The 14962-nt window shown below is 41.8% G+C and overlaps 2 protein-coding genes across 5 annotated transcripts in view; one reads left to right on the top strand and one right to left on the bottom strand.

Annotated features, from left to right (window-relative positions):
- Positions 1 to 14962, bottom strand: part of b3gnt9 (UDP-GlcNAc:betaGal beta-1,3-N-acetylglucosaminyltransferase 9) — a 615230-nt gene that overhangs the window by 272972 nt on the left and 327296 nt on the right. The gene's annotated exons all lie outside the window — the stretch shown is intronic.
- The window catches only part of LOC121646922 (diacylglycerol kinase zeta-like), a 63044-nt gene continuing 55239 nt past the window's right edge, over positions 7158 to 14962 (top strand). For all 4 annotated transcript variants that reach the window (XM_041996042.1, XM_041996041.1, XM_041996040.1 and 1 more), the window contains exon 1: positions 7158 to 7316. The gene's annotated coding sequence lies outside the window, so the exon portion shown is untranslated. The remainder of the gene's footprint in view (positions 7317 to 14962) is intronic.

Below are 14962 nucleotides of genomic sequence, written 5' to 3'. Positions count from 1 at the left end.
CCCACCACCCCCACCCCCACCCCCAAGCAGGCTATGAGATGATCTGATTATGGGGGACTTTTCATCCATAAGCAGCTCAGCTTTGAAGCAACATGACAAGTTTTCACAACACGTCTCTTCATCTCCTTCCTGTCCTCTTTTTGTTGCCGTTTTCTCTCTGAGTGGTGAAAGAACACATTAAATTAATGATAATAAAAATTTATAAATTAAATAATAACAATAATATTAACATTTATATACAAAGTATAAAAATATAAATAACACTGAGTAAACCTTAATAAATAAAAAATGTAAATTAAACTAAGTGAATATAAATAAAACATTTAAAGCCATATATAAAATAAATAAAACTAAATAAAAAGAAAGAAAATATACATAAAAACAATAAAAACACATACTGAATATATATATATATGTTTGTGTGTGTGTGAGTGTGTCATCAAATATAAATTACATATTAATAAAATATATTAAAATTATATGAAAATGTGGCTATGAATTATAAAAAATAATAACTTGAAATCTATAAATCAAAGTACTGAGAACGCAAACATCTGGCTGCCATCTTTGTTTGGGTCAGGAGTCCTGCAGACATGTGAACCATAGAATGGAAGGTCCCCTCTTCCTCACCAGCAAGACCAGAGACTCCAGTCCAGCTCAGACCAGAAACCTGATCTGGACTCATGTAGAATCTGCTTAGTTCACCTGATACTGAATGAAGTGGAGATAAGCCCACATACCTGAGTAGCTTTAACCTCTCACGCCCACCGTCAGACTTCTTGATTCATCATTAACTTTGGGACAGAAGGAAGCTGAACTTTGACCTGACAGAAACATGCTGCAGTTTACAGAAACAACACAGAAACCTGCAGGATGCCTTCAGGGACTGCTGGGCTTTTACTGAACTTAGAACTATGACAAGAATGCGACTCCACCTGCAGCAGGAGCAAAGAGGAAAAAGTTGGTCATATTTCAGCTGGTAATTAGTGATGCATGCTGGCTCTAACTTTCCCAGATTCACATTACATTGTTTCATGTCTTTATTTATTGGGTGGCAATCTGAATATGTCCAGATGCTAAGTTGGGACATTTGCATGAGGACTTCTTCTACTTCTTTGATGTTCAGTCTCAACTTTCATTTAAAGGTTGGGTAGGAGATCCTGGGGAAATGGTTGGAGCAAGCTAAAATTCGCAATTCAAAAGTCCAAACCAATTCCTTCAGACTTCCCTCAGAAGCCACGCCTCCAAAGCACAGAAACGTGCGAAGCTTGTTCCCGAGGGTCCACGATGGAAATGTTCAAGCAGGTTTAAAATCCTGCAGCTGCAGTTGGGCGCACTCTGTTGGCCTCTCACCTTTGCCTTTTTCCAACTCCTCAGTAAGAAAAGTAACTATTGCTATTGCTAGAAGTCGCTAATTGGCATAATCAGCCTAGTACATATCGTTGTAATGGATGCTGCCAAAAAGAGGGATGTAGTGGGAAAGGCAAAAATTGTTAAAAAAAAGACGACCTAAAAATTATTAGAACAGCAAAATAAATAAATAGAATAAATAAAAACAATAATTCTGTCAATATTTTCTTTTATCTTTTTTTAAGTGTATTTTGTTTTTTTAATTAGGAGTCTTGAACATCACAACACTTTTAACTTTTTGAATATTTTTGTCCACACTCTTCATTAATAGGCATTACTCTGATGGTAAGCCAGCGCAGGATCCTCCAGCAGCAGCTTTGTACGTTTTATTTTCAGCCTGGTGACGAAACAGAGGTGAACGTCGTCTGTAATGAATGCTGCTGCTGCTGCTGCTGCTGCAAGAAGACCAAGCCTCGTATGAGAGGGGTCTGCACAGCACCTGCTCCTCACTGGTAAGAGTAAACTACCTTCATTCACGTCAGTCTCCAAAAGTCTACAATAATACCAGAAAAAGTTGCTAGTTTGTCGCTAGTCACTTTTTTTTGTGTAATATTGTCTGTGATATCATTATCGAGGTATTTAAAAAGAAATATCATGACATAATGTTTTGGCACCCTACTCTGAACCAGCTTAGTTTTTAATAACTAGAACGTCTTTGATGGAAAATGGAGGAATATTAACAGGTGAATTGAAGCTAAAAACAAAAAACATGAAATATGCTGAGTTCATTAAAATAAGACATTTTGTCCAAACTTATTAAACAACTCAAATTAAATATTAAAATGTTTTAAAGGTGTCATATTATACATTTTGTTCATGAATTTCATATGGATGTCAGAGGTCCATTTCAAAGCATTTTACCCCAAATTCTGCCTTGGTCCCTAATCTCAGCCATTCTAAACATGGCTCTAGTGATCTCTACAGAGAACGGGCTGTTTCTGTGTCTGAACCTTTAAATGTTCATGGGTGGTGTCCACGCCCACGCCACACCTCACTCCCAGAGAGGGCATGCTCACCTAATGACAGTATCCACTACCAGGGGCAGTGGTTATTTCCCTTCATGAGGTCAAAAAGACAAATATCTCAGACTCTACTGTTTGAGAACACGTTCGCTAAAAAACGGAGCAGGCAGTTGAGAGAAGAGACAGAATTGTCTCATTTTTGGGCTTCATACACAGTTTTGAGAGCCAGGAACTGGTGCTTAGGCAGGCTCCATAATGTGATATCGCAATATAAAATTTTCTACCAGTGTAAAAAATCCACCAGTATTACCGTAAACGATACGATATTGCACAACCCTAGTTCGGAGAATCTTTTCCTACTTTATAACATCCCCATTCCTTCTCCCACCACTGAGGAGATGTTTGGACAGGTGCTGCAAACACCTGTCCAGGTGTTAAACAGAACCAGGACCTGGCTGTTTCTTAATGCTGATGTTTTATGTTTGTTTATTTGTTGGACCACTTGGTGGTAAGTGACCCAGCAAAGATTCATTCGCTACTAAAAAGACCACAAATCCAAAGAAACTAAAGTTGTCACATTAATATTTTAGGTGGTTAACTGATGTACGTCAGCGGCTGCTCAGAGTAACATGGAACCAGATATTCCATCATAAAACCTGTTGGAGGCGCCGTAAACCTCCGCTCTGTCAGGAAGGCCTCTCCAGTCGGACTTTAGTCTTTCATATTCTGCTGGGATAATTTCCCCTAACCCCTCAACCTTGTTCAATAATCTTCTGTAAAGACACAGCACGAGCAAAACAAAGAGCTTCCTGGTGGCATATGTTTGGGTTTTGTAAATTTTCCAACTTTATTAACATAAATGCTCTCATCGTGCGTTCCAGTTGTCCTCAAATTCTGAGGAATTTTTGCCAGAAATAATGAAGTGATCTTATTTGTCTGAGCGGCGAACTTTCAGAGGATCCCGAGATTCCAGATTTAAAAACAACTGCGCCCGATACCACCTGCAGTCCACTGTTTAAAATTCTTTATAATATATTTTGTGTCTGTTAAGTTTCTAGTGTAAACAGCAGTGAGTTGTTGTTATCGATAATCACGTTGTTACGCCGGGTTTCTTCTCAAAAAGTCCTGTCAGTATGTGGTTTATTGATCATTATCAGCAGAATTGGCTGCTGTTGTCATGGTGACATTTTTACACTGGGTTAGTTATTTTCTACTTTTAGACAGAATTTGTAGAAGCTCACAAACTGGCTGTTTTGAAGGCGTCCATTTTTTCTGAGTTAGTGCAGCTGGAACACCAACTACTCGGCGATGATGTCACATGTTCTCAGCCGCTCAGAATTCCGAGACAACTGAAACACACATTTAGCTGGGATATGACGTCATTCCCAGATCTGACTTCCAAGCTCTGACTCAAACCAAATGCATCATTAAGGAGACAGTTGGAATGCTACTTAGAAAATGACTCATAATAAAATCTTTAGTGTGTCATTAACTTCTCTTCATGGTTAAAGTGATTGTTTTATTCTACAAAATGGTAAAAACATGTAGTCACATGCTGTTAAAATCACTTCCCCTCCAATGAGGAGACATACTGATCCTAAAATAGCCGATGGTACTTTAATTAAAGTGGACCTGATATGATCATTTCCACTGTAATTCTCAGTTTTGGATACCTCTGTTCCTCTGCTTCACACCCATTATAATCACACAGGTTACATGAGTTGTGTCCTAGTTCAGGGTCCACGCGAGCGTCCAGCCTTGGCTACCGGCCAAACGCAGAGCGGGTTTGTAGGATGGATTCAGAGGCGTCTCCACGCGGGACAGGGCTTGGCACCACTGTGACATATGTAGTCAGGGAAGTGTGTCAACCCAGAATTGGGACACACCCATGGAAGGTATCAATACTCTAGAATCAATACTTCAAAACCTACCAGTGAAAATATCAGATTTTTTAAATATTGAGAAAGATGTGGTGATACAGAAAATCTGTTTTTATCACAGTATAAAATTATATTTCCTGATAAGGTCCAATGTTTTTTTTTTCTCTGCGTGGCAGCTTCTGTCATTTACTTATTAATATATTTCATTCTAACTTCTTTTAAGTATTTATGTTCATGAGTTATATTCATATTTCAAAATGTCCTACCAATAACCACATTAATGCACATTAAGGAATCGTGATTTTCCTTTCAGGGCCAAAAAGTATAGATATTAATGGAAAAAGTACCACAAACTAAAGGTATTGTAGCGAAAGGAAAAGTTTTGGTACCACCCATCCTGATCAGTAGCCTGCATTAAACCAGTAAACACATTCTCATCACTGATAGGCTACAACAATCACATGACAAGTTACAAATGGAGGGAAAACACCAGGGGCCTCAAGTACGAAGACGTGCGTGGATTTCCCACCGAAACATTGCATACGTTCAAATCCAGAAAATGTCGTACGCACAAAAAAATCCAGATGTATGAATCTATGTGCACATATGAATCCAAGCACGTTTCTTTTATACATCCCAACCAACGTGGAAAAGAACGCAAGTGTTGGAATACCTGACCCCGCCCTGTCCATGCCCCCTATTTAAATATGCAAATCATATTTAAATGAGCCACACCTGAGACTCCCCTCTCTGCACGATCACAAAACTACAAGAGAATGAGCAATGGGGGAAAAAGGAATTGCACAGAAAACGAAGTGAGGGCGCTACTCGCTGAAGTGGAGATGTGAAGTGCCCTGTGGCAAGCTGCCCACTAGCTTCAGCAGCAAACAGAAGAAGACCAAGCGGGGGAGGAGGTGAGGCTGACAATGTTGTGGGTCAGAGAAGCATACACGAGAAGTGGTCCGACATGGAGGTAGATGTGAAGAGGAGGATGGTTGCCCACCACCAAAGTTGGTCCCAAACAGGGACAGGAGAAGAGATGCCCACCCTGTTTGAACAGAGTCGCTGCAATAGTGGGCAACTCTGATTACCTTTGTGGTAAATACTTAGGTATTTGTAACTCACAACAGATGTCTTTGTACTGTAGCATGCTCTCAGCCCTGCAGGACAAAGGTTCATGTGTAAATGCTGTATTTATGATAAATGCATATCAAAGACTTGGACTCATGTTTGATTACTCAATTTATTTTTGTAAAAACACAGGAGAGGACGCGAAGTCGCAGCCACATGCCACAGACTCTGGGAATTCTTCTAGTATCCAGTACGCTGCAGCCACCGCCTGCTGACACCTGCTTGGCCACCTGCCTACCTGGCTGCCCGCCTGACTGCCCCCTGCTGCCGCCTGCCTGGCCACCCTGCCTGGCCGTCCGCCTGGCTGCATCCTCACCCTGTTGGGCTGAAGTCACATAGTTAGAGCAATAGGGAGCATCAATGATCGCCTATCAGCTGATAGGTGTCCTCACAAGTGTCGGTGAAGCAATAAATGCATTGGATAAGTGAATCCTGCTTCCTTGCCTCGTTTACATGGTTGAAATCAAATGTTGCCCGAACGGCCTTCCAGGTGGGACGCACGTTCATGGGTCCAGGTTCGGGTTTGTCTCGTGGCGAGATATGCTGCTCTGGCAGTGGTATGACATGCCGGTGTGTCACACTGTTGACACCACACGCCATCACAATGCGGCACTCCTTCTTGAGACAGTAGAGAAGCATACCCCCAGTCCTGTCCAGGCAACGCCATCATCCCTTCAGCAGACCGACTGTCCCCATTGACTGACCGAGTGCGGGAATGGAGGTCATTGTACCTTCGCTCTTGGTCAGTCTGAGGGTTGGTGGGAGGGATCGTGGGAGGGATCATTAGCCAACTGGGTAGCCAAGGTCGCCTGGGCTCAATTTCTAGCATGAATTCCCCAGCCGACTGACCCGAGGAGAGGAACCTGTGACTGACACCTCTCTTTCTGCCCCTGCCACCCTCTCGGTTCGTGGCGGGTGCTGGAGAATTTCCTTTATTTTCAAATCCGGAAGTATGTTTTATAGCCACTCATGTAATTGCAGACACGTGGGCGTGTTCATGGCTCATCACTGTTACTTGTTCATGTGTCTCCAATGTGCACATCAGTCAGTCTGGACTGTTTTCACATTTATTATTCAGTTTCCCAGCATCACCTCTAGATGTCTCAAAGCATCAACATCTGTAGAAACATGCATACGCCAGCCATGAAGTTGGCGTGCGCCCTCGCACCTTTCCACGATCATTTCACTCTTCATATGTCTAAACTTTGCCATGACAAAGAACATACGCCACATTTCTGTGCGTCCAGGACGGATTTTCATACATAATTTTTTTCATAAAAATGTCAGAAATGTTTTCATGGACTCCAGTTTATGGATAGGCCCATCCCTGGCTCAGTGTTGGATGAACCTCAACTTCAAGTGTCAGCCTGAACAGCCAGCATCGGCATCGTTCAAACAGCTGTTATTCGTGAACTTTATCAAACATATCTGGACGTTTACTGCTCGTCTGTGTTTCAGAGAGAGAGAGAGAGAGAGAGAGAGAGAGAGAGAGAGAGAAGGGGGGGGGGACTTCGAGTCCAAGATTACGCGGTCGTTGGAAGCTGAAACGGGTCAAACAACAACTACAACAACAAAAAAACTAATTTTCTTAGACACATCAGTCAAATGAGAACATGGACCACTCATTTCTTTCACTGGAAAACTTGAGATTAAGGTGCGCGCCGATGCGCGAGGACCAGGCTGCTGAACGAAGCGAGCAAACGTTCGAGACTTCTGGATAAATACAGTTTCTTCTTAATTAAAATACTAAAACATGTACACACACATACAGAACCAGAAACACCCTGGTCCGGGTTTGTTTAGGTCACAGACGGGACTTCAACGTAAAAACACGACCACGTGTGTCCTTCATCGTAGACAGAAAGCTGATGAAGACCCAGATGCTGGAATGAAGCTTCCTGCATGAGACCAACATAGATTTTCATTCAGTCCTGTAAGTCTTGTTTCTTGATATTTTATTATTTGTCGACCTCAGATGTTTTATCTGCTCTCCTTCAAACGGTTTTTTGCTGTACAGTAGCATCACTAATTACACATTTACTTAAACTTTTACGTGTGATGGTAAAACTTTACTGTGCGGTTAAAACATGGTTAACTTGTACCAGCTTTCTGATTCTCCTCACACCACACATTAATTTCCATCTGATGGACCAGAACCTCCATCTTTCCTGGTCTGTATTAATCTCAGGGTGATGAGGCCTTACACGTGGATTTGAAGTGTGCATCAAAATTCCCACGTGGATCCATATTTCATGAACTTCTCATGACTGTTGAAGAATAAGTTAATTTATTTATCTTTAAATGTTGAACACTCCTATGAGGAAAATGAGATGATGTAAATGTTTGTGGATTAAAAAATTGATTTGTTTATAATAACTGTTGTTAACAGAAAGCCATGAGTTGATAAAAGGGTGGACCATGTCTAAGTCATGGCCAGACTTTGAATTTAATATCAAACATTGTCTGTCTACAGAGTCCAAGTGATGACAAGAAAATATATTTTTATCATGCGGCCTCGGATGGCTAACCCGTGGAAACGAGATCATCAGGTTGTGGCCATGATTTTTTTTCTTTAAAACATTATTCCACATATTGCACATTAATGAACATACACAAAAAATACAAAATGTAAATCCTATCTCTTTCTAACATGTCAACTACTTGTCAACATATTATTTTAATTTAAAATGTGGAGTGCTGGAGCCACTGAATGTTGTACCTGGTGTTCAGTCAGGTGAACCTAAATCTCAGTTACATTATTATAATTCATCCCAAAATTAGTTTTATTAAATCAATAATATCCATGTTACGTGCCATATAGTCACAATGGAACTCGGCCATTATGTTGTGGCCACAGTTTAGTTTTTAATTCCCACATGTAAGTAATGTAGCCACAAGTTAATGATCTCGACTGAATAACTGGGCATGGATTAATATATTTTTGCCAGATGGTGCCACCAAACAACCATGGTTTGGTTATCATGCCCCCAGCAGCAGCTTTTGGCCACAACTTAACCAAACCAGATTTTAATGCAACCTTAGAGAAGCTGTTGTTGATGCACACTTCAGCATTCCCTCTTTTCATTTCACCACATGGAGCCCTAAACCCCTCATCCATGCTCTTATTCACCATTTATCACCTCCACAGTGCAACTATCCTCCACTCTCCATGTTAATGTCTCCTCTCTTACATGGTGATAAAATGATGCAGCCACTTTTTATCTTCTTTCTGCACATAGTTTCCTCTCAGATTTCCCAGCATGCTTTTCTACAACTTTTAACAGATAAAGTGAGAACTCATTGACCTCAGCAGATGGATGTGTGGGTGTAGTAACAACTACTGCTGCGTTCAGGTCGCACTGTGTAAACTAGGGCTCTGATGCTGCACCTGAAGACTCAGACCCAGCATTTGGTTTCCTGAACCAGTCTGAGCTTTTCTGGTTTCCACTTCACATGAATTGGCTCGTTTTGTGGCAGTAAAACTCGCTCCAGGGGCCTTCTCAAGCTCCTTCAGGTCAAACCAACACAGTCTCTCCCTAAAAATTTGAATAGGAAGAAAATAAAAATCACAATGATGCACTTTGCATGACTCTCAGAGGAGATGAGTCAATCCAATTAATCATAGTCCACTTATGATCCAATTACAACAAACTCATTAAATGACCCACACCCGTCCACCAAATCATAAAATAATTACCTAACTGCACTCTGGAAGTATGTGAGCCGGCTGCATGAGTAAACACTTAGTAAATTGTTGGTATACAGAGTGCAGTGGAGCTTGGAGGAGTCCTGAATGACAGATTTATTGATTTAAGTGGAGCAGGTCAAAGCAACGGTGGATCAGGTCCAGCTTCTGTCCCAAACTGAGCTGCTGCTGTTCAGGGTTTTGCATGCTGATGAATCTTCAGATGCGTGTATTTATGTTCTCTGTGCAGTGAGATCAGTTTTATGGCATCACATAAATAATGTCCATCTATTTAGGTGACTAATAAAGCTGTGGTTGTGGAACTTGTCTTTACTAAAACTGGGTTGAACCCTCGGGGTTGTGCGTGAACTCTGATTATGTTGGACAGAAATCTGTCGATACATCCACTGACTGGTGGAAACCTGTGTACTAAAGGACTCTACAGCGGTGGTCTCAGAGCTGACAAAACTCATGGAGATTTCATTAATGCTAATAATCTCTGTACGATTAAGTGTTTATCCCACTAGACTTTTATCGGGGGGGGGGGTCAATAAAGGATTGTGCTCCTCTCTCTAAAGGTCCGTTAATGCTCCCTTTATGTGCATAACCAGGTACGTTTATATCAAACGTCACTGCTCTCATATCTCCTTTAAGTTGCCAGGGTTACATCAACCAGAGGGCAGTGCAGAATTTAGAGCCCATCTCTGAGTTTCGATGTCAGTTTTAGTCAATAGTAACCATGGTGACAGCGGAGGAGATCATGATGATGCGCAGTCTCAGAAAGAGACAAAAGGAGGCAGCGCAGTGACAGAGGGGACTTGTGCAGACATTATCGCAGGCTCTTCTTTTTCTTTGTTCCATTTGCAGGTCACACATCATCTATCATGCTCTACACTGCCCCCATGGTTTCTGGTGGTACTGTTCCATTTATTCCATCATAGTATGAACCCGCAAGGGCCCAGAAAAATGACCAAATTATGCATTTAAATGACACAGAAGACAGATTTAATCCTCTGTAACCAACTTTTGTGTTGAGCATAAATGGGCCTTAACACACACTCACATCCACTGATGGGACAACTGTGGTCGCATCAGAGAGACATGAGAAATAAAATATCTTTACATTAATAATCTGAATTACCAAGTAGAAATATTTACAACGAGTTGGAAACGATCCATAGAAAGATAAGTTGGTTGTTTTGGGTGCAGTTCGTGGATCCTGATGCGGTAGTAGCTGGATCATTTCTGGTCTACTGTCTGTTGGTGGTGATAGACTGGATCCTGGTGCGGCAGTAGGGGAATCGGTTCTGGTCTACTGTCTGGTGGTGGTGATAGACTGGCTCCTGGTGCAGTAGTAAGGGAATCCGTTCTGGTCTACTGTCTGGTGGTGGTGATAGACTGGAGCCTGGTGTGGCTAGCTCCACGGTGGGAGCTGTGAGGCTGCATTTACTGGGTCTGGGGTCTGTCTCCACCTGATCTGTGTCTTTCTTCTTTAACTAAAATGTCAGAAACATTTCCTTCCTCTTCTTTGTTATATCTTCCTCTACTAAACCAGACTGGCTCTGGGTCTGTTTCTCCAGATCTTCATGCCGTAGCTACTTTAAGGGAAAATTCACACCAGCCCATCTGATTCGTATTAGTTTGTTTGCTTGGAGGTGGAAAGGCGTGAAGCCGCAAACAAACTCTGATGCAGATCAAAAAGTAAACTTTGGTCCGTCTACAAATGTTGGTTGTGGTTTTCTTCTAGTAATAATAATAATAATAATAATACATTTTATTTGTGGGTGCCTTTCTTGACACTCAAGGTCACCTTACAGGATAAAACACAAGAATAAAACAAATCAACAAATACACTCATAAATTAAAGGATGCATAAAACAATAATAAAAGCAGTGTGAAATATTACAGTGAGTATGCCAGTTTGAACAGATGTGTTCTGAGTTTGGATTTGAACAGTTGTATAGAATCAGAGTTACAGAGGTCTGGGGGGAGTGAGTTCCAGAGATGAGGAGCAGAGCAGCTGAAAGCTCTGCTCCCCATGGTAACAAGGCTGGCCGGGGGGACGGTGAGGTAGATAGAGGAGGAGGATCTGAGGGAATGGCTGGTATGAAGACATGGAGGAGATCAGAAAGGTAGAGAGGAGCGATGTTATGGATGGCCTTGTAGGTGAACAGCAGGATTTTGTAGTGGATGTGGTAGGTGACGGGGAGCCAATGGAGCTGCTGCAGGACAGGGGTAATGTGGTGGGTTGAGGCGGTTCTTGTGATGACCCGGGCTGCTGCATTCTGAAGCAGTTGAAGTTTATGAAGTGTTTTTTGGAGAAGACAGAACAGAAGGGAGTTACAGTAATCAAGACGGGAGGTGACAAGATTGTGAACAAGTATGGCGGCGGTGTGAGGGGTGAGGGAGGGGCGGAGGCGGTTGATATTGCGAAGGTGAAAATATGCTGACCAGGTTATTTTATTGATATGTGATGTAAAAGACAGAGTGCTGTCGAGGATGACACCCAGACTCTTTACCTGAGGGGAGGGGGAAATGGAAGAATCATCAATGGGAATGGAGAAACTGTCAGATTTGGAGATAGCGGATTTGGTGCCTACTAATAACATTTCTGTTTTGCTGCTGTTTAATTTAAGAAAGTTTGAGGTGAACCAGGACTTAATCGCTTGAAGACAATCTGTGAGGGAAGATGGTGGGAGGGTAGAGTTAGGCTTAGTGGAGAGGTAGAGCTGGGTATCATCCGCATAGCAATGAAAATGTCTAAAAATATAACCGAGTGGGAGGAGGTAGATGATAAACAGCAGGGGCCCAAAGACAGAGCCCTGGGGCATACCAGTGGTGATTGGGAGTGACTGAGTGCAGCCAGAGAGGTAGGATTTGAACCAATTGAGGGGGGTGTGGGTGATGCCAATGGAGAAGAGTCTAGCCAAGAGGATGGAGTAGGAAATTATGTCGAAGACCGCACTCAGATCAAGGAGGATGAGAATAGATAACAGACCAGAATCAGCTGCCAGGAGGAGGTCATTAGTGATTTTAAGTAATGCAGATTCGGTGCTGTGGAGTGGTCGGAAATCGGATTGAAAATGTTCATACAGATTGTTGTGGGATAAATGGGCTTGGAGCTGAGAGGCAACTGCTTTTTCCAGGATTTTTTAAATAAAAGGGCGATTGGAAATGGGATGGAGATTGTTGGGATCCAAACCAGGTTTCTTAAGTGTAGGGGTGATGGCAGCTGTTTTTAACAGTGAGGGAACCAGTCCAGTGGTGAGGGAGGAGTGAATGATGTGGGTAATTAGAGGTGCCAGTGAGGACACAGATGCTTTGACAAGGATGGTTGGGAGGGGGTCTAATCAACATGTGGATGATTTGGATTTTCTTATTAATTCGGAAATGGCAGAGACGGGGGGAAGAGTGAAAGCAGAAAGGGAGAGGGAAGGAGGCAGAGAGGGAAATATTGGTGGTGGATTGTAGGAGATCTTTAGAACAAGCTGTTGATGAATATTCTGAATTTTGGAGGTGAAGAATGAAATCAAGCATTTACAGAATGCAGAGGAGGCTATGTGTGGAGAAAGGGAGTCAGGTGGTTGGGTGATAGTCTTCAGAACAGAGAATAGGGCCTTGGTGTTGCCTTCATTGGAACTGATTTTTGGCGTGTTTGCAGCAGTCCTTGTAGTGGGTCATATGGTTTTGATACATTTGTTGAACAGTTCAACCAGATTTCCTGAAGAGGTGCTCCAGCTGGCGTCCTTTGGCTTTGAGTTGTCTGAGGGCAGGGGTAAACCAGGGTGAAGAGCGAGTGAAGGTAACAGATCTGGTTTTCAGGGGAGCTAGATTGTTGAGAAGATTCTGGAGATTATTGTTATAATATGAAACAAGTTCGTCAGGGCTGAAGAAACTGTCAGGGTGGGGTAGAGAGTTAATATCGGTTGAGAGTGTCCAGGTTAATTTCCTTATTGAGAAAAGATATATCACGAGATGGCTTGTTTTTTGAGAGAACCAGATTAACATCAAAAGAAATTAACATGTGATCAGAGAAGGGAAGTACATCAACTTTGCAACCTGTGGGAATTACACCTGAACAACAAATTAAATCAAGAGTATGTCCTAGTGAACTAAATGCAGTAAGTGTACAACAACGCAGGGCATTGTGGGTAAAGATGTAGAATGATCCATCAGGAGAAATGTCTCGCAGTCAGACGTAGAAGAATTCGGTAAAAGTTCTGATAAAAATCTGATCAAGCTAAGACCGCTAGGATCTGATGCAGCTCCATGGAAACACAAGTTGTTCTGCACTAAAAGATGAACCAGTTTTCTTCTTTGTTGCTTGTCTCATCTCCTTAAGTTATTCTTGATGCAGCACCTCCTCTAGTGAAGATGGGAATATGTTATTTGAAAGGTTTGATTTGTTTGACTGAGTGTGAAAGCAAACCCAGACCCAAAGTGGAAGAACGTTACAGCCCTCAAATGGGACAATTCTAGCGGATTATACGGTGTGACTGCACCCTAAAACCAGTAGCCTTGCTAGCTTTCTTTCTGTTAAAATGGAACCAGATCATGTAGTGCTAGCTTAGTCAGTACTACGTAACATAGATACTGAGGTTCTCTTTGAACATCTTTATAGTTTATTTTCAGCTCTAAAGTGAAAATCTTAACTGAGTTGATGTGTAGTTTTTCAACCCATTAAAACTGATGGATGATCGGCATCGTGTCCGACATCGGTCAAGTTCGGGATGCCGTCCAGAGTGCTGTCTCACCGAAGTTAGCCGCTGGTTTTAAAGGATTAATATTCTCACTGTAAATTAAAAATGACATGGTTTCCTCACATTATTTTAAAACTGATCTAGTGCTAGCATAGAACTAGATTAGCATTGCTATGTAGCTTTATGCTAACATCAGGTTAACAGCCTTACATAACATTAGTCGTTATACTTGCACAGACACAATCTTTTTTAGAAATATGCAGTCACATGCCAATATTTTTAAAGTATAAATAATAAGGAAAAAAAATTTAAAATCCACTTCAAACAGGTGCCATCATGTGCCCCCCTCTGGCGCCTCCCCTGATCACCCCTGCAGATGTTAGAGATTTTTTTCCCCATGTCAGCAGCAATCTGTCTCTCTGTCATGTCTTATAGATCAGATCTGGATGTGACAAAACATTTTAATTTCTCCAGGTACAGGTCCGGTTTGATCATTGCCACTGGTGGAGTGTTTTATGAACTCTCTGGGCCACCGTACATTGCTGCTTACAATGTCTTATATTATAAATGTTCTTTTTTGGTTCTATTCTCTGGTTTCGGCTTTAAAAACATCAGGAAACCTCAGGCCTTGTTTAAACTCAACCACCAACAATGTACCACATGACGTTATTTTGGATTCTTAGAAACTCTCTGAAAGTCTAAAACGATGTAGAACTTGTGTCCATTGTTGCAAAGACGCCCAGCAGAACGTCCATGTGTGGAAATGAGCTTCAGCTTTAGTAGCTGCAGTTTCCCCAGCAGTAATAATAAATCAGTTATATAAGCTGCACTACTCACTGGCTTCAGATATTTTTGTTCTCCTTCATCACCATCAGAGACTCGCTGTGAAGCCGGATGTGAACTGTTTTTAAATGTGTTGTGGGCCTGACACATAAAATGGATTTATATAAATAAATTAAATGAAATTAAGCTGATGAGACTAAGCATGAAATTTCTGCTACGTTACGCAATGAAATATAAGCCAGCGAATAAAACTTTTCTTGATTTGGTGTTGCAGAAGAATGGAAAGATGTTCTCTAAGAAACTTGAAGGGTCTTTTGTAATGGATGCAGGAGAATCTTTACCTGTGCATAAATCAATTCAGCTTTTTTTGTATGCTGCCAGTTCACAACATCATATCATGACACTTTACAG

Source organism: Melanotaenia boesemani, chromosome 10, assembly GCF_017639745.1.
Source record: "Melanotaenia boesemani isolate fMelBoe1 chromosome 10, fMelBoe1.pri, whole genome shotgun sequence".
Taxonomy (NCBI): Eukaryota; Metazoa; Chordata; class Actinopteri; order Atheriniformes; family Melanotaeniidae; genus Melanotaenia; species Melanotaenia boesemani.
This window is presented reverse-complemented; position numbering and strand designations above follow the sequence as displayed.